The following is a 20578-nucleotide window of genomic DNA, read 5'->3' as shown; positions in this document are numbered from 1 at the left end:
TGGCAGAAATGAAGGGGAAAATAGATGACAATATAAAAATAGTGAGAGACTTCAATGCCCCACTTTCAATAAAAACATCCAGTCAAAAAACCAGTAAGGAAACAGCACACTTGAACTATTGCTTTAGACCAAAGGAATCTAACAGACATATATAGTGCATTCCACCCAACGGCAGCAGACACACTTTCTTCTCAAGTGCACATGGATCTTTCTCTAGGAAAAATTATGTTATGTCTCAAATATATCTTAACAAACTTAAAAATATTAAAATACCAAGGATCTCTTCTTACCCAAATGGAATAAAACTGCAAATCAATAGAAGAAAAACTGAAAAATGCAAAAATATGTGGAAATAGAACAACACACACCCAAACTACCAGTGGGTCAGAAAATAAATCAAAAGGAAAATAAGAAAATATCTTGAGACAAACAAATCACGACATACCAAAACCTATGGGATGCAGCAAAACGTACTAAGAGAGAAGTTTATAGTAATAAACGTACATATAGACAATGAAATGGAAGAAACAGCCCAGGAATAAATCCACATATATAGTCAATTGATTTTCAACAAAAGAGCCAAGAATATACAATGGGAAAAGGACAGTCTTCCCTCAATGAAGGAAGTTGGAAAAACTAGATGTCCATTTAAAAAAAAATGATCTGCAAATAAATAACCTAACTTTATGATTGAGGAACTAGGCAGGGAGAAAGAACAAACTAAGCCCAAAAGGAGCAGATAGAAAAATAATAAATATTAGGAATTAATGACAGTAGAAAAACAACAGAAAAAAATCAATGAAACTAAGTTTTTTGAAAAGATAAACAAAATTGACAAATCTTTAGCTAGACTAAGAGAAAAAATTCAAATAAAATCAGATATAAGAGAGGAGACATTACAACTTATGTTACAGAAATAAAAAGAAACTACTATGGACAATTATATGCCAAACAACTGGATAATCTAGAAGAAATGATAAATTCTTAGAGACATACAACCTACCAAAACTGAATCATGACAGAAAATCTGAACAGATCTATAACTAGTAAGGAGATCGAATCTGTAATTTAAAAAAAAAACTCCCAATAAAGAAAAGCCAAGGATCAAGAACAAAGCAAGGATGCCCACTCTTACCACTTATAGTCAACATAGTATTAGAAGTCTTAGCCAGAGCAATTACACAAGAAAGTAATAAAAACCATCTAAATCAGAAACGAAGGAATCAAATTGTTCCTGTTTGCAGATGACATGATCTTATATATAGGAAACCCCAGAGACTTCATATACACATACACACGCTCACACACACACACACACGTTATAACCAATAAGTGAACTCAGTAAAGTTGCAAGGTATAAAATCAATATATAAAAATCAGTTGTGTTTCTATATAGTAACAATGAACTGCAAGAGAAATGATGGAAACAATCCCATTTACAATAGCATCAAAGGAATAAAATAGGAATAAATTTAAAGAGTTGAAAGACTTATATACTGACTACAAAACATTGATGAGATAAATTAAAGAAGACAAAAAATGAAAAGACATTCTGTGTTCACGGACTGGAAGACTTAATTTAAATGTTCATAGTAACCAAAGCAATCTACAGATTCAATGTAATCCATATCAAAATCTCAATGGTAGTTTTCATAGAAATAGAAAAAAAAAATTCTAAAATCCTTATGGAACCACAAATGAGTAGCCAAAACAATCTTGAAAAAGAACAAAGCTGGAGAAATCATACTTCCTGATTTCAAAATATGTAACAAAGCTACAGTTATTTTTCAAAGTATGGTACTGACATACGGACAGACACATAGACCAATGAAACAGAAGACAGCACCCAGAAATAAAACCACATAGATATTGTCAACGGATCTTCAACAAAACAGCCAAGAACGCATAATGGGAAAAGGATTTTTTTTTTTTTTTTTTTTTTTGAGATGGGGTTTTGCTCTTGTTGCCCAGGCTGGAGTGCAATGGCGCGATCTCACCGCACCGCAACCTCTGCCTCCCAGATTCAAGCGATTCTCCTGCCTCAGCTTCCCGAGTAGCTGGGATTACAGGCATGCACCACCACGCCCGTCTAATTTTTTTGGATTTTTAATAGAGACGGGGTTTCTCCATGTTGGCTTGGCTGGTCTCAAACTCTCGACTTTAGGTGATCTGCCCGCCTCAGCCTCCCAAAGTGCCGGGATTACAGGTGTGAGCCACTGTGCCGGGCCGATGAAAGGATCGTCTTAACGAATGGAGTTGAGAAAGCTAGAAGTCCGTATGCAAAAGAATGAAATAGTACCCTTACCTTACACCACATATAAATATCAACTCAAAATGGATTAAAGACTTAAATGTGAGACCTGAAACTGTAAAACTACTATGAGTCATAAGGGTAATGATTCATAATATTGGTTTTTGGATATGACCCCAAAAGCACAGGCAACAAAAACAAAAATAGACAAATGGGATTACATCAAACTAAAAAGCTCTGCAAAGGCAAAGAAACAATCAACAGACTGAATACAACACCTATGGAATGGGAGAAAATTTTTGCAAACATCTGATAAGGGGTTCATATCAAACAGATATGAATAACTCAAACAACTCAATACAAGGAAACAAATAACACAATTTTAAAAACAGGAAAAAAAACAGAATACACATTTCTCAAAAGAAGATACACAAATGGCCACTAGGTATATGAAAAAATGCTCAATATCACCCTATCAGGGAAATATAAATTAAAATCACAATGAGGTATCACTTCAAATCTGTTAGGATGACTATTCTAACAAAACACACACAAAAAAGATAACAAGTGTTGATAAGGATGTGGAGAAAAAGGACCATGGTACACTGTTTGTAGGTATGTCAATTAGTACAGCCATTATGAAAAACAGTATGAAGATTGCTCCAAAAACTGAAAATAGAACTACCCATTTGATCCAGCAATTTCACTTCTGGGTATACATCCAAAGGATATAAAATATGTCAAAGAGATATCTGCACTCCAGTGTTCATTGCAGCATTATTTGCAATAGCCAAGATACAAAAGCAATCTAAGGTTCCACCAGTGGATGAATGGATAAAGAGAATATGTTGTATATGTACACAATGGAATACTACTCAGTCTTTAAAAAGAAGGAAATTCTGTCATTTGCAACAACATGAATAAATTTGGAGGACGTCCTGTTAAGCAAAATAAGTCAGATACAGAAAAACAAATATTGCATGTTCTCAATCATAGAATCTAAAAAAGTTGAACTCACAGAAGCAGGGAGTAAAATGGTGGTTACCAGGGGCTGAAGTGGAGGGAAGGAGAGGTTTGGAAGATGTTGGTCAAAGGATACAATTTCAGTTAGACAGGAGGAAGAAGTTCAAGAAAGCTGTTGTACAACCTGGTGACTATGATAATGCATTGTATTCTTAAAAGTCACTAAGAGATTTTAAGTCTTCTCATACCCAAAAAATGATGAAAGGCACTATGTTAGTTTGATCTAGCTATTCTACAACATACACATCTTTCAAAGCATCATGTCGTACATGATGTATATATTTATAATTGCATTGTATATAATTGTATTGTATACAATTTTTAAAAATTTAAGTAAAAAAGAGAAAAAGGAAAAAAGTATATTCACTCAAAAACCAAAAGAGAAAAAGAGCAAGCCAATAATAAATACAAAATTCTGAATTGCAGTTACCTTGTAAAGGGGAGAAGAAAGGGATGAGATTATGGAGGTATTTTACAAGGGCATTCAAAATTGATATTTTGCTGTATTATTGTATTTTGTTTTGTTACTTTTAAACTGTATGAATAATATTAAGTATTCTGTGTGTATGGTCTATTTCTCTAAAACTAAAATTAAAACACGGACCATCTGAAAACACACTATTTGCTTTGTACCTTTCATGTGTATCATCTATATTTATTAAAACTAGCTCAGATCCTAACATGAACAAAAATAAATATAATTATATAGGAAAATACATACCCTCTGTAAAACTCCAAACACAATTAAAGAATTATTATGGTCATTTTAGCATACGTGTAAAAATTTGCACTGAACACCATTTACTGCTAGGGTACTAGAAGGAAGATGGAGCTGTCACGGGTGTCCTCTTCCACATAGCAGGTGGCAATTAGTACTCCAAAGAACTGAAAAGGGTTTAATCCTGGAAGCCACAGGATTCCATTTGTGCTTTAAAAGACCACTTGGACTGCTATTTAGTACACTGTAGAAACAGGGAGTTAATTACTGGTAGTCCTAGATTGGAACAGAAGCAGAGGGTAGAACTAGGATTGAGCAGTATTCGCAGCAACAAAGTCAACAGATTTAAAGTCTGTTTTGAAGGCAGAATATGATGTTGATGAATTAGATGTGGAGATAACCTTATAAAATAGTAATGTGTCAAAATATCTATAGTTCTCATTCTCTAAAGATGCTTTAGTTACTTCAACAGATTTCTGTTGTCTTCATAAGTTCTACAGAAATTAAAAAATAAATATCTCTTGGCTAATCATAACACTGGCAACACGGCTCATGCCATGTCCATGCATATACCTTCCACCAGGGAAAACACGTGGAACCACCAGAAGGTGTCAGAACTGCCACAAACTCTTTCAATTATTGATAATAAATTGTGACACACTATTTTATTCTTTAACATTCTCAAATTTTTATAAAGATAAAGAATTAAAGCCTTTTGCTATCATAGCCAGCTACTGTATGACCCCATTTCCAAATATATTGGTTACATTCTGACCCTGCTTCCTGGAATAATAAAATACACAATGCTTACTGAGTGCTTGCTAGGTACCAGGCACTGTTTGTAACTCTTGTGAGAATTAACTGGTTTAATCCTCACTTCGGTCCTGGGAGGAAGTGAGTCTCATTATCTCCATTCACCGCACGTGAATCAAACATGTTTATTGCTTCCCAGACTTTAAGTTACAGAAGGAGCTCGAGTCACACTGACACCGAACTGTGTGTTTTAACATGCCCAAGTTGCACTTGATGGATCTTAAGTGTCTTTACTGATTAATTTTGTTGAAAATACCCAAGGAAGATTCATAAAAATGTAGAAAACATACAAATATTGAGAAAAACAAATCAGTCCCTCCCCAAAGATTGAGGATAAGCAATGTCTGTATCATAAAGAGATAAAGAGAAACTAGAAATGCAAGCAAACTTCTAAGCAAATAAACTGGATAGTACCAAGTATTCCAAATGTTATAAAAAATATACAATGAAACCAGCAAGGACCCAAGGACCCCACTTAAAGCTGGAAAAAAAATATGTAACATTGGGATACATAATGCTGAGCTTGATTCTCTTTTTTCAACTGTCACACTCTAAACAGATTAAACTTAAAATTTTCTCAGAAGCCACAAGAACCGTATGTGTTTGTTGACAGGGAAGCCATACCACTGGGGCAGAAGTCTCTTACTTGCTTACACTTAAGTACTAAGCCTGTAATGAATGGTTTATAGTGGTATTAAGCCTGTAATGCACGGGTTATAATGGTTTTCAACCTTGACAACACATTAAAATCATCTGGTGTGCTTTCTTAACTAACTTTCCAACCCCTGAAAGTCTATTCTGTTGGTCTGGAAGCTATCTGAGGCACCAGGAGTTTTTATAAATCCCCAGGAAATTCCAACGTACGATCAAAGCTTGAGAACCACTGCTTTAGATCTAGGCCTATGGAGGTTCTCACCACTGCAACATAGCCATGCTCTGGGCTTAACACTACCTTGAAAGGTAAGAAAATAAGCAAAAGGCTGAAGCCATCTTCTGAATTCCTATAAACCATCATGAGCACTTGGTTAGATTACTTCTTCTGCAAGCACTACCCGTTAGGAAACTTAGCTATCTAGCGAGCCAGCCACCGTTGACAGCTTCTTTCAGATGTATTTGCTTTAACATAACATGGCAACATGCTTGGACAGCAACAAATAGCACAGCTTTCTTCATTGTAACTACGAATTAGGTTAACTATGGATTAGACAAAAGAGAAGATGGGAAAGGGAGAAACTGAGGACCTGATATGTGCTAGACATTATGTGCATTTGGCTTTGAATCTTTACAACAATCCTATAAGGAAAGTGTATTTTATTTTATTCCTCAGGAAACTGAGGTTCAGTGGGGATTGAGTGGTCTCCCAAGATCCCAGGGCTACCACAGAGTAACAACACTGGGGAGGTGACACAAACTGCTTTTTACTATACCACACTGCCCCCTAGGGCTACAGGGGTCTATGGCACGCGCTGGAAGTTAAAAGAATTTGAAATACCAGAAGGCAGCAGCCGTCTTGAAATCTTCCCTGGTAGACCTAATTGGATGTGATTGCTCTTTCTCCCAACACTTACAGCCTTTTCCGTGGGTACCACTGGCTTGGCATGGAACTCTTCCTGCCTTTTGTTAATTGCTAATTCATGTGCTTTCAACTAATTGCCATTATACGCAAGCTCAGGCAGGGCGAAGACATTCCTGGTATTTTTTAATCTACCTCAGAGCCTAAAATTGCCTTAGAGCAGTGCTTCTCAAACTGTAATGTACATAGGAATCACCTGCGGACCTTGTTAAACTGCAGATTCTAATTCAGAAGGTTTGGGTGGGGCCTGAGATCCTCCATCTCTAACAAGCAGTCAGGGGATGCCAATGGTGCTGGTGAGATCATTCTTACCGTGAATAAAAAGAAGGCAATTATTCCACATAAATGGGGTTTTTTAAACTAGACTTGAGGAACAAGCAGCTATGGGTGTGGCTTGTTAAATGAGGTTTCACCACGTATTTCAATCTTTTTTAAAAGGTGCCTCAGTGCTGCATGCAACTATCAAGACTCTACAGTCATCCCTTTCCTGTTCAATGAATCTTTGCAGATTGGTTATTTGATAGGTATGACATCTCAATGTGAAAAGAAAGCACCTACAAAATACAGTTGAATTTCTCATGAATAACACAAAAGAACATTAACTGGTTGGTCAATGTTTTGTTTTGTTTTTAATTAAGGATAGCAGTCTATTCCTTCCACAATTGCTCCTGTAAGCCCCGGGACCTCCTCACGTGTGGCCACGGTGTCCTTGGAGCTCCCAGAGTGATTGGGATACTTTTTTTCTTCTTCTTTTGAGAGCATCTCGCTCTTGTCACCCAGGCTGGAGTGCAATGGCGCTATCTCAGCTCACTGCAACCTCTGCCTCCCAGGTTCAAGTGATTCTCCTGCCTCAGCCTCCCAAGTAGCTGGGACTTCAGGCACGCACTACTACGCCTAGCTAATTTTTGTATTTTGAGACAGGATTTCACCATGTTGGTGGGGCTGGTCTTAAACTCCTGACCTCAGGTGATCCACCTGCATCAGCCTCCCAAAGTGCTGGATTACAGGCATGAGCCACAGTGCCCAGCCCATGACTGGGATACTTCTGGGGAAACCTGTGGGTAAACTCTATTAACATATTCTGGACCAAACACGGGCATTACAAACAGCAGCCTCCAACTCAGCAGATGTGAGTTCAAGCTCTGGCAAACATTTTATTTCTCAAAGCTTCATTTTTCCTCCAGTACCACCCTCATGCAAGACTAAGGACCTCTGGCATAATCCAAAATGCCCAAACTCAATTTATTCACAAGAATTATATTCATACACCCCATAGAATAGCTTTTCTCATTCACAATATTTCATTATTGATTTTGTGGTGACACAAAAGAGGGTTTATGCTGTATGTGATACTTTATAAATACTCCTGAAACATGTCATATTGTGGCTCAGAAGAAGACATCTCTATCTCACATTCATCTTTGTGCCCCCTGCTCCCAGACACCCTACCATGATGGCACAGGGTTTTATACAGATGTAACTGTGTCCCTTCAGCAGCCTCAATTTCCTCAACTATAAAAAGGGCTAATAATGCCTAGCCTGGATGTTTCCATGAAAATTAAACATATATTTTCCTCCAGAAGTCCCTGGCAACCTCTAGCCTACAAATCCAGACCATTTCCCCCCATGCACCCTCCAGTCTTCATCTTACTACCCTCATCCATAACCTCATCTCCCTATATCTTCTTTCTTTTTAGAGAAATATGCCTATCTGTTAGTCTTTCCAGTTAGGATTCATCCTCTTTTGATGACAACAGTTAGAAATAACAAATAACTTCACACAGTCAGTTCTCTATAAATATTTGTTACATGAATAAACAATTGATCCACCTGTAAAACAAATCAAGGCCAGTAGATCCTAAATATTTAGTTCTAGAAATCTCTACTACTGAGCAAAATCAGTTGGGAAATATTAACAAATAGCAGCTGTTTATGACAAATTCCTTTTAATTCAATTTATTCAAGCCCCCATTCACAAAAAGAAAGGAACAAATCAAAGGTACCACCAATATTTAGAAATCATTTGAGAAATAGTGCAGCAGCCAGAACATCAGGCTGTCAGAAGTACTGTGAGTTTGCCTAAAGCTTACATCTATGACAGCTTTTTTTTTTTTTTTTTTTTTGAGATGGAGTTTCGCTCTTGTTGCCCAGGCTGGAGTGCAATGGCGTGATCTCAGCTCACCACAACCTCTGCCTCCCGGGTTCAAGCTATTCTCCTGCCTCAGCCTTCCTGAGTAGCTGGGATTACAGGCATATGCCACCACGCCCGGCTAATTTTGTATTTTTAGTAGAGACGGGGTTTCTCCATGTTGGTCAGGCTGGTCTCAAACTCCCGACCTCATATGATCCACCCACCTCGGCCTCCCAGAGTGCTGGGATCATAGGCATGAGCCACCATGCCCGGCTATGACAGCTTTTAAGATGTATATAGAAACATGCAAGAAAATGCCCAGCACCAGGAAATTTGTGTGATCCTCTTGATACCCATTGTGAGACCACTCATGAATGAACTGAAGATATTGCTACTTCACATTGGAGATTATTATAAAGAGTAAAGGAAATGGCATATGGGTTTTCTATTCCAGCAGCACTTAGTAGATATTCAGAAAATTGCCCATTCTGGCTCATCTTGGTGGCTATTTCCATCCCATTGGCATGAGAAAGAAGAGAAGCAAAGGCTTAATTGACACGTTCGTTGACCTTATTGAAAAAGAAAGCTCTGACCATGACAAACATTTTATGTGAGGCAATCTTCGCTCTTGTAGTCTTCCAAAATCTTATGAGAGGTAGTGTCAAATTCTAAAACATGTAGTTGTACAGGTATGAAAAAATTGCACTCAGTGGCAGGGAAACAGGAAAGATAAACAGAAGGATGGAAAATCCCATCATTGCAAAGAAAAAAAAAACTTCACAAAAAAAGATCAAATCACACCACCAAATAACATGACACTAAAAAGCTGTAAAAGAAAATCTATGTCCGGGCGCAGTGGCTCACACCTGTAATCCCAGCACTTTGGGAGGCCGAGGTGGGCAGATCACAAGGTCAGGAGATCGAGACCATCCTGGCTAACACGGTGAAACCCCATCTCTACTAAAAATACAAAAAAAAATTAGCCGGGCCTGGTGGTGGGCGCCTGTAGTCCCAGCTACTCGGGAGACTGAGGCAGGAGAATGGTGTGAACCTGGGAGGCAGAGCTTGCAGTGAGCCGAGATCATGCCACTGCACTCCAGCCTGGGTGACAGAGCGAGACTCCACGCAAAAAAAAAAAAAAAAAAAAAAAAAAAAAAAAAAAAAAAAAAAAGGAAATCTATAAGAAAGCCTTAAAGAAATGTGAAAAAAAAGATTATTAATTGAACAAAATTTGGCCTATAAATTTAAGATAGGCAAACAAGAGACTTTTATCAGAGAGAAAATTTTATTAAAATGAAATTCATATATAAATGGCCCATTTGAGTGAAAGCAATTACCAGCTAAACAAGATTCATAGCAAAACATCAGAGCCAAATGATTCAATGGCAAACGAAAAACAAAAGTCAGGACACAAGAAAGAGTGCATGTTATTTTATGTTATATATTTATGTAGCAATGAAATCACTTTTTCTATTTTTCCCTAAAACTGTTGAGTATTTAAGTAGTAATTGTCTTTAGTGTACTAACTGAAAATCTACTCGATATCCTGTTAATTAGGTTATACATAATATAATCTAGGGGTTACAGTGAACACATTCAAAGGGAATGTGCTCATTATAAAATCCTATTACATGTGGTTACAGTCACTAACGTCAGTAAGAAAACCTATGGGAATCCAGGTAATTTCCACATTTTAGACATGTGTGGAAAATGTCACACTTCCTCCTCTCCTGGAGGTTTCTGAGGAATGTGTTTTATTCCATCTGAAGCCTAAGGCATGTTAGAACTCCTCAGCCAAAGTGTATTCTACACCTTATTCTGCCCTCCACATTGACGCACCATGCTTCACAAATTTATATCAATGATTATGCTCAGAGGTGTCCTCAGGAATTGTTTTGAGTTTTGGATTTTTTCCAAATTCACATGTCCATCTTCCTGTTGATTATCTCCCTAGTGCTGTGACTTAGGTGTGCCACCTCCACTTAGAGAACTATGAGATCTATTAAAAAACAATCTAAAATCTTGAGCCAAGAAAAGTACTAAATATCATTGAGGACTAGTTTTGTTTTTCAAAAAAGTAAGCTGACATACCCCAGCTCAGCGCATTCATTTATATTTGCTATTGAAAAACAAAACTTAAAAAATAAAATGCTAATACTAGGAATGCAAGTACTTTGTCTAAGCGAAACCAGAGTAAAAAAACTGAAAATCACTCCATCTCATATCCAGTTCCTGAGTAAGGAGGATTCATGCCCTTGACTCTGAAATGAACCTCATGACTGCCCCAAAGAGTTCATTGTCTACAAGGAAAATTCCGAAGTTGCAGGAAAATACTTCCATCTTACCCACATCTCATTTCCACATCCACCTCTTGGATGATGATTGAAATTTTATGACTATGGCTTCTGCCCTGGGCTTTACATTGTCCTCCACTGAGATGCAGATAGTATTAGAAAGTTAACACCTTTAGACTTAACAGTTAGTTTCATCCTCATGTACTGTAAGTTATCTGCCCTTTCCTGAGAGCTGCTTCTGCAAGAGGCAGTGACAGGAAGATTCTGAGAGAGGGTGAAGCCAGGTGCCTAGAAGGAAAGCAGCAGCAGAAAGGGAGAGCTAAGGACACAGAAGGCAAGCCAACCTCTTCTCAATTTTACCTAAGGCTTCAGCAGGGAAAACTGTATGAATACAATTGCAAATGGAACATCTTTCTAAAGTACATAAGCCCAGAGCTGCTTTGGGTGATGTTACAATTGGAGTCTGGACCTCTGTCCACTGTACTTGTTTTTCTAGTCCCCAAGACATCACAGAGTTCTAGGGTTTCTTGGACCCTAAGGGTCCAGGAAAGATGCTTTGAAAACCACTGGCCTATTGGAAGTTGCTCTTGTGAAAGAGATTTTCTTATCTATAAGAACCATTTCTTTTAAATCTATAATCAAGGATTTATTATTTCAGAGGTTAATTTCTGGATAGGTGGTTGGGAGATAAATTAGAAAAGAAAGATATTGTTGTTTTTCAGCCAGATTCTTTGTGCTATTAAGATCTTGATTTTCAAATAAGATGGAGCTAGCATAAGCCAAGAGGCCAAGGGAGTCTCACAGCTCCATAGACAGAGGCACTGCTTGAAAGCTGTACAAACCCAGACATTCCGTTCTATCTCCTGTTGCTGCTGCTTTCTTGCTGCAGGTGGGTTTATTCTGTTCTAAGCCCATTTGAAGGAAATGGTCTCAATACTAATTCCCAATTTATATCTTCTCTATTCATGAAACTAGCCAAACCAATTCCAAATCTAGAAAGTACATTCCTCAGCCCAGTTGAGCTGATTATTCCCATCATTCTGATTATTCCAATTATTCCCGTCAGAATAATCTGTGTGTCAACTGTGCCATGGTTAGGACAAGTTTCAGAAAAGGAGACAAAACACTAGACAACCTCACAATAGTTGTCCAGCACTGTCTTCCTGGAAACCCATGCCCCTGATTTAGCAGCAATGAGCCGATTCTCCCTATCACCTCCCAACTCCGTATTCAGTGATGTCATATTAGTAGCCTGAAATCAGCCAGGAGGGGAGTATTTATATCATGAAAACTGGCAAATGCTACACATCAGGGCTTTTTTTTTTTTTTCCAGACAGCCAATTTACCAGCACACCACTGTCAGATAAGTCCCCTATAATTTGTGATTGGAGACAGCCACATTAACATCCACCCACACACTGTGAAGTACTGCAGATAACCTTGGTGTCCTTTTCTTCATAAATATGTTCCTCTAGAAGGAACCCAGTAAATATGCTCACCCTAGTATTTTTATATGTTTAAGAAAATAGACTTGTGCATCACCGTGGTCAAGTGACCACATCCCTGAGCATTTAGAGTAGTATTTCAAGCATCTCAAGCATTGTCGACTATCTTCATTACAAGGTTAGACACAGGTTAGAAGGATCTTAAAAATTATCCCCTTTCATAGTAAAAATTAAAAACAACAGCAAGTAGAGAAATCCAGGACAGAAGGTGTGAAGAAATAGTAGAAGTTACAGAAGCACTTGCTGGTATACAGTAGGAGCTCAACAAATATTTGGGAATGTATGAAGAAAAGAAATGAAGTAGAAAGAGGAAAGGAAGTATGGGGGTGGGAAGGAGGGAGGACAGAACATAAACCAAATGAGACGACAACCAACAAAACAACCCCCCACTAAGATAATAAGCAAAAGACATTAAGTAATAAGTATAAAAGCATTCATTCACTCAACAAATGATATCAAGTGCCAAACATATGGCAGGGACTTGGCATAAAAAAGTCTATAAGTCATGGTCCCTGCCTCAAGCACTGTACAGTTTTGTAGAGGAGAGATTCAAGTAAATTGACATTTCAATATTAGCAAGTGCTATGATTAACTACCCCATGCTGATCATAAAAAGGCTGGAGATCATAAAAAGGCTTCTAATCCAAACTTGGATGTCCCAAAAGGTCACACCCGCCAAAAAAGAAACATCTAAACCAAGACCTGAAGAACAAATAAAAGCTCCTTGAGTGAACAGGGTGGGGCAAAGGGCATTTCAGGTGGAGGAGAAAGTATACAAAAAGGGTGTGGTGCTGAGTGGAAATAGGCAATGATGGATTTAACAAGTTCTGACTGGCTCAGGATAGTATCTAAAAGAGAAAGCTGGAGATGTAAATCAAGCCAGGCTATGAACGTCTCACAAAGCCTTCTCAGAATTGGCACTTTGAGGGCAAAGGAGAACCATCAAAGACTTGAAAGAAGATATCACTTTAGAGAAATCAGGGAGTACTGTTCATTTTATCTCCTGAATCACTATCAGACTGGTCTAGCCCTCTCCATCATCACAACTTTCTCTCTCAACTGGATTGACATGACATCTCCAGCTGGCCTCCTTGCCTCCACTCTGTCCTGCCTCTACACTATTTTTCACATGGAAGGCAGGGAGAACAGCTGGGGAGATTATTACAATCCTGTTGAGAGACTGCTTTGGTGAAGAAGAGAGGTGGTCCAATCTGAGAGCCATTCAAGAGATCGAATAAGCAGGGCTCAGTGAGTAACAGGACTTGGGGCAAAGGAGTCAGGTTTCCAGGTTTCTGACTTGGGCAGCTAGGTGGATAGTGGTGCTCTTTACTTTAAAAAGAAATAAAGAAAAAATAGGTTTACCAGGTGGTATGGTTTGGATATTCATCTCCTCCCAATCTCATGTTGAAATGCGATCCCCACTATTAGAGATGGGCCTAGTGGGAGGTGTTTGGGTTATGGAAGTGGATCCCTCATGAATGGCTTGGTGCCCTCCTCCCAGTAATGAGTGAGCTTTCGCTGTTAATTCACATGAGATCTGGTTGTTTAAAGGAGCCTGGCACTTCCCCTTTCCTCTCTTGCTCCCTCTTACCATGTGACACGCTGCTCACCCTTCACTTTCCATCTTGATTGTGAGCTTCCTGAGACCTCACCAGAAGCTTAGCAGATGCTAGTACCATGCTTCTTGTACAGCCTACAGAACTGTAAGCCAAATAAACCTCTTCTCTTTATAAATTGCCCAGCCTCAGATACCCCTGTATAGCAATTCAAAGTAGACTAACACAGTGGGATAGATCAGGAGTTTTTGTCCTTGAGGTGCTGTGACACATCCCGGTAAAGATATATAGTTTATTCAAAAAGATATATATTCATATATATAAAGATTAAAGATATATTGAGATATATAAAGACAGATATAAAAGATTAAAAATATATATTAAAGATTATATATGTTATTAGTTATCAACAGTTTATTCAAAAAAGAGGTCACCATGATTTATAATTTTTATATGTTGGGTTTTGAGGTGGTTAGTAAAAAACATTGCTTTTCCCCAATCAAATGAGGCATGGGCATAAACAGAAGTAAAATATTACCTTTGATGATTGAGACATATCATGTTTGGGAGACACAGGTTGCAAATGTTTCATTCCTGATTTAGAGAGATGGCCCAGTGATCCCTGCCACCTGGTATTCATGTCCTTGTGGAGCCCTGTTCCATGCTGTATATGGCTGACTCATAGGACTGATAGGATACTGTGAAAATGACAAATGTGACTTCTGAGGCTAGGTCACAAAAGACATTATGACTTGTCTTGCTCTCTCATGGATCTCTCTCTCTCTCTCTGGGAGAAGCCAGCTGCCAGGTCATGAGGTTACCCAAGCAGCCCTGTGGAGGCACTCTTATGGTGAGGAACTGAGGCCTCCTGCCAACAGCCACGTGACTGAGCCACCTTGGAAACAGATCATCCAGCCCTCAAGCCCCCAGATGACTGAAGCCCCAACCCCCTTGACTATACCCACATGAGAAAGCCTGAGCAGAACCACCCCTCTAAACTGCTTCTAAATTCTCAGGCCACAAAAACTGTGAGATAGTAAATGTGTGTGGTTTTAAGCCACTAAGTTTTGGGGGCAATTTGTTACACAGCAACAGATAAGTAATACAGGAACTTACCTGCCAGGTCACAGCACATATACCGGAGAGCTGTAGGCCTCCCCACTGGGGCCCTCCCCCTATAAAACTTAAGGCAGTTGTTCTCAGACTCCCACAGGCAACAGAATCATCTGCCAGGCTTATTAAAATACAGATTACTGGGCCTGACCCAAGAGTTTCTGATTCGATAGATCTGAGGTAAAATCAGAAAATGTGGAATTCTGGAGTGAGTTCCAGGGGTTTGGGGGCTGATGAAATGTTGTGGCCATGAGAGGGCACTAACACACAGCAAGCTTTATTTGGGTGACACTGAGAAGTCCGCTCCTGGCGGAAGTTTCTCAGAGCATGAGACCATTCCGAAGAGAAAGAGGACAAGGGAACTCCCAAGAGAGAGGGAATCAGAGGGGAGAACTACAATTACTAAGTGGTACCCTCAGCAGCCCAGCAGAGTCTCTGGGTCAATGAGCTCCCAAGGGTAGCAGAGCTAGGAGTCTTGGTATAGATGCAGGATTTCTCCTGTCAATGGCTAGCAGATGTCAGGTGCAGTTTCACAGGGTAGGCAAAACAAAAAGTATCTAAATGGCTAAGAACCTACTTATCTGGGCTATGTTTAAAACAACTGGGTGTGTAAACATTGAGTTGGGCACTGCTGGGCTTTTGAGCTCACTGCTCCCAGCCTCCTGTGAGGGAGTAAATAATAGGCCCAATATACAGAGGCCATCTTTGGCATTTATGTAACAAATTCTCACTTCTCCAGGTGCTGGTACTGTTGGCCCAAGAACACATTTTGAGAAGACTGGCCTAGAGGAACCAATAATGTGGGTTTCTTATGGGCAGGATGGCACTGGAGAAGAGGGTGAGGCTCAGTGTCTTCTCCCAAATTTTCATATCAAATAAAACCTCTTTCCCAGGAGAGAAGTAACAAGAGAGGCAGAGGGAAATGATTCTAACAGAAGTTCTAGCCACATGGAAGGAAGCATTAGCAGTGAGGAATAACTGTTCTCTCCCTAAACATACCACCCAAGGTAATGATTCTACATCCTAAGAAAATGTATTTTTTCACAGGGGCATTTTTTTTCCATTGTTTAGAAGAAGGAACTCCAATGAGGACCGTCTGGTTTTCTATAAACAGAAACCAGTTCCATTATTCTGACAAACAACAGTACTTTGCCTGTGGGTGGTAAAAGCTGTTTATATATCCTTACCTTAATTAAGTCATCTCTGACTAAAAATGATTATCTCACAAGTGTTCTCAACAGACTTTCTTTAAAGAATTCCAAGAAATACATCTATTTTTAGTGTTATAATAGGTATGTAAATTGAGATCTAATACTGAATCTGTTTCCTTTAATTCCATTTTGAGTTGCTTTTATTTCTCCTTTATAACATTCATGTTCCCATGATTTTCCATTCCTTCAATCATTATTTAGTCTTAATGAGTATGTTCTGTTCATTAAGAAGAGCCCTAGGTGCTTTGAGATAATAGAAGTTAAAGCCAGAGCTAAGACTAAAAAACAAAAACAAAACGAAACAATTTTTTTTTAAATTATGAGAACTTATATGAAGAAAACTTGGTTACTGGGAGCTTTTGATATACGCTATTGATTTCAGCTATTTTATTTTCCTTTCCCCCTCCATTCACATTTAAGTGAACTAATACTAAATTAGCATGAAGAGCATATGCCTGTGATCTCAGCTATTCGGGATGCAGAGGCAGGAGGATCACATGAGCTCAGAAGCTCAAGCCCAGCCTGGGCAACGTAGAAAGACACAGACTAAAAAAGAAAAAAAGAAATAAAGGGAAGAAAAAAAAGGAAAAAAATTAGCATGAACAATTCAAGGGAGACAAGACAACTGAGCCACCTTCCTAGCCAAGAAAAACCCCAGCTTGCAATTTACTGAATAGAAGTGTGCCACTTGACAGAGTAGTTTTAATGACACTGAACCTTTTGTGAGTCTTGCACTTCTCTTGGCTGAAATCTTCAAACTGGCTCAAAGAAGCTCCAGTCTCTTCATTCTGTAAGTGTTGACACCATTTGCATAACTACCTGTCATTATCCCCTACCAGGTGCCTCCTTTCCAACCTTGAACGTTTCTTCTTGATTCATTATAATTAAAGAGCTAATGTAGCCATTCAAGTTCACATTGTCAATGACCATGTAATCATCTTCCCTAGTGGCCAGAATTCCTTTCTTTTTATGAGGTTACAATTAAATTCCCTCCAGCCATAAGGTCAAAAGAATCTGGAACAGTTAGCCTTCCCAGTGACTAATTTCACACCTGTGACTCTGACACATATAAAATAAGACATCTTAAATGGAAGGTGTCAATTTAAGAAATAATATACATTTGACTACACCTGAACTGAAGTCAATTAGACGTAAAAATTAAAGGCGGTGGATTCTTTTCCTGTTACTGGAAGTGATGCTTGACATTCTACTTATCAATGTAAGACATCTGTGTCCCTTAGAAATGTTAAGGTAATTTGTAAGTTGGAAAAGAATTAAAATGGCCCAAAGCCTCCGGGAGATTAAGATAACGTGTTCATGTCTGTTCTGTGTAAAAACTTGTCTATCACTTTATTTTTTTTCCCTTCTCAGGATTTAAGTTTTTCTAAAATAGATTTTGTTATTTTTCTGCTATTGAGGCTTCTAATATTTTGTTAAGAATTACATGTATTATTTTATTAATAATCAATATGCACAACTAAACACCAGGAGCAGATTTAGCCTCTTGACTTCCAAGATGTAACACTGACCAGTGGAGCCGCCTTTTATTTCTGTCATCTTGAAATGCACTGTGGACCTTCCCCTCCACCTACAGCTTTTAGTGATTCTCAATTTCACAAGTCACACACCACCACCCCCAACTCCTTATGCCTTTATCCTCCTTTCTCCTCTAAGAATTGCTCTGAGCCGGGCGTGGTGGCTCACGCCTGTAATCCCAGCACTTTGGGAGGCCAAAGTGGGTGGATCACGAGGTTAGGAGTTCGAGAACAGACTGAACGACATGGTGAAACCCCATCTCTACTAAAAATACAAAAATTAGCCAGGCGTGGTGGCGGTCACCTGTAATCCCAGCTACTCAGGAGGCTGAGGCAGGAGAATTGCTTGAACCTGGGAGGCAGAGGTTGCAGTGAGCAGAGATCGTGCCACTGCACTCCAGCCTGGGTGACAGAGCAAGACTCCATGTCAAAAAAAAAACAATGTTACTCATCTGAAATCATTTTCAACAAGTCCTACTGGGCACATGCGTTTTGTCTTCCCCTGGGATTTTCCTGGCATTGAGCCTCTCAAAGACCCAAAAACACTGAATACTAATAATGGAAAAGGAACATATCTGATGAAATTTGTACATTACAATAAACTGGAATAATGTGCAAAGACTTCAGAATGACAGAAGATAAATTCTAAATGGCAGGCATATGAGTTCAAATAATAAAATAACACCCAAATTACAAGCATATGAATTAACATATATTAGGGAATAACCACACACTGGAAAAGAGAAAACAGAATGAGAACTGCACAAATTAGATAAAATTTTAAAATATGAAAGGGTAACCATCAGGCTACTTTTAAATTCCAGACACCCAGAAAGAAGTTTTGAAAGGGCTCCATGATCCAAACTAAATACATTGTTAGGGTCCTGGGTAGAAAGAGGTGCTCCTGAATGGGAGTCTGGATAGAATTTACACCTAGGTGAGGTTTAAAAAAAATTAAAATACTAGTTGATTTGTATGCAAACAAGGGAGAGGACTGGAGAGTTTTTTAGGGATTCTAGGGAAAGCCAAAACTCCCTATGCGAACTGTTAGCCCAACATAGAAGAAACTGTACAAACCTGCGAACCACAACACGAGCAAGAGAAAGCATTAGGAAAATATGAAGAAATTAGAGGGGATGACTATTTATGGTCTAGACAGGATTCATATCAAGCCAGAAAGCTTGACTTTGAATAAAACACCGAAAAAGACTCAGATATCAGAAAGACAAAGAGAAACAGAAAGAAACATTTACTGATTGACTTAAGGGATCAACAGCAGCAGAAGAGATGGTTACCATCTTCCTTTTGCTCCCTTCCTCCTTTCTCTCATACCTCTGTTTGAGAAGGACCCTACCCTTCTTACATAACATGGGTTGGGGCCATGTAAAAAGACAAAAAGGAGGGCTAGCACCACTCAGCGTGTTGTGGGTGAAAGACCACGAGCTTTGGGTTAGCCCAAAGCAGAAGCACAGCTCTTCTCTTACTAGGTATGTGATCTAAGGCACATCACTCAACTGCTCCTACAAGATTAAGATATGGTTTATCTCTACATAGGTGATTCATTAAAGTTCTGTAATTATTACACATTAGAATAAGAAGGAATGAAACTCCTGTTCATTATGTTTGAGTTGTTACATTTTGGATTGTTACAGTAAATTAGAGAGTATTTTGGAGTGGTTAACATAACCTGGTCATAAGAATATTTTAATTGTTAGATGTGTCCTGTAAGATAGAGTAATTGAAGCAATAATAAAGTCCTTGTCTCTGAGTGTGTCTTAGGAGAGACTGATGAGAGCAAAACCATTGGTCAGAAGTGATACCCTGCTCTGATAGACAGAAGCTGAGCTGAGGATACATGATGTGTAGACCTGGCCTCAGGTAGGAGTACACGCTGAGAGGGTGCTTTGAGTCCCAGCCTGATCTCTAGGACTTCCCCTTGGCCACAACAAGCTGTTGAAAATGGGGAGTTCAAGGTGGTCAATTAGCTGACATGGCGGGGAGCCACATCCATCCTGGGGAAAGACACAAACTGACAATTTCTTGCCTTGGATCACAGGCAGAACAGGCAGGTGGGATTGGTGAAAAGGAAGAAGCCAGGAGTGGGAGAGCCATGCCGCTTTTTTATTTGCTTCTTTTTCCCATTCAAATCCTAACCAGGATCAACCCTGCTTAGCTTCTGAGATCAGACAAGATCAGACACATCCAGGATGGTATGGTTACAGACTTGTACTTTTTTTCTTTCTCGGTAAGTGCGTGGTTCTCAGAGTGCCCAAATCTATCAAAACATATGGATGAGAATTTATAATAGGCTGCTTTAACTCTTTGCTCCTCCTCCTGATGTTGGTGCTACAGCTCTTTCTTTGAAAGATAATCATAGCCATCAAGCACATTCTGTAGAGAGAGCAGTGTGGGAAGCTAGAATGAGCAAGAGTTGTTGGGATGCAGAGCTCTCTCATCATAGAGAAGTGCTGGAGTTAGCCAATAATCCAGGGTTGACCAGCTATCCAGATTGGATGGCACATTAGGCAATGGCCAGCTTGGTCTTCAGCATTCCTATGCCAATCTCTTTAGTTATAAACAGCACTTCCCCATTTAGTTTGTAGCTCAGGTAAGTCTTAATTCTATGGGGTTTCACATGATCCCTGTCCTCTGATAGCCAGCGTGACTAACTTCCCATTTGTCCAAGACTTTCCTACTTCTAGCACTGGGTCCTGAGGAACCTCTCAGTCTCAGGCAAACTGGGATAGTTGTTCATACTCTACAACATAGTGTCTTCAAGGACCTCTCCTTAGACAGAATCCTGGTGACATGGGATCCCTGGGACCTCACATGTTGGGACCTGAGAGCAGATTTGA

The 20578-nt window shown here is 39.2% G+C and overlaps 2 long non-coding RNA genes across 5 annotated transcripts in view; one reads left to right on the top strand and one right to left on the bottom strand.

Moving 5' to 3' along the window:
• The window catches only part of LOC109029325 (uncharacterized), a 110540-nt gene extending 96005 nt beyond the window's left edge, over window positions 1–14535 (bottom strand). For all 3 annotated transcript variants that reach the window (XR_008670886.2, XR_008670889.2, XR_002008382.4), the window contains exon 1: window positions 14403–14535. This is a non-coding gene — a long non-coding RNA (uncharacterized lncRNA). The remainder of the gene's footprint in view (window positions 1–14402) is intronic.
• A 1180-nt stretch (window positions 14536–15715) lies between these two features.
• On the top strand, window positions 15716–19529 carry LOC134757071 (uncharacterized). 2 transcript variants are annotated; one of them, XR_010130674.1, is made up of 3 exons: window positions 15716–15777; window positions 15871–15984; window positions 19503–19529. It is a non-coding gene; the product is annotated as an uncharacterized lncRNA (long non-coding RNA). The 2 variants fall into 2 exon arrangements; XR_010130673.1 differs by lacking the exon at window positions 19503–19529 and adding an exon at window positions 16609–16959.
• The last annotated feature ends 1049 nt before the right edge of the window (window positions 19530–20578 follow it).

The sequence above is a fragment of the Gorilla gorilla genome, chromosome 14 (assembly GCF_029281585.2).
Source record: "Gorilla gorilla gorilla isolate KB3781 chromosome 14, NHGRI_mGorGor1-v2.1_pri, whole genome shotgun sequence".
Classification (NCBI taxonomy): Eukaryota; Metazoa; Chordata; class Mammalia; order Primates; family Hominidae; genus Gorilla; species Gorilla gorilla.
This window is presented reverse-complemented; position numbering and strand designations above follow the sequence as displayed.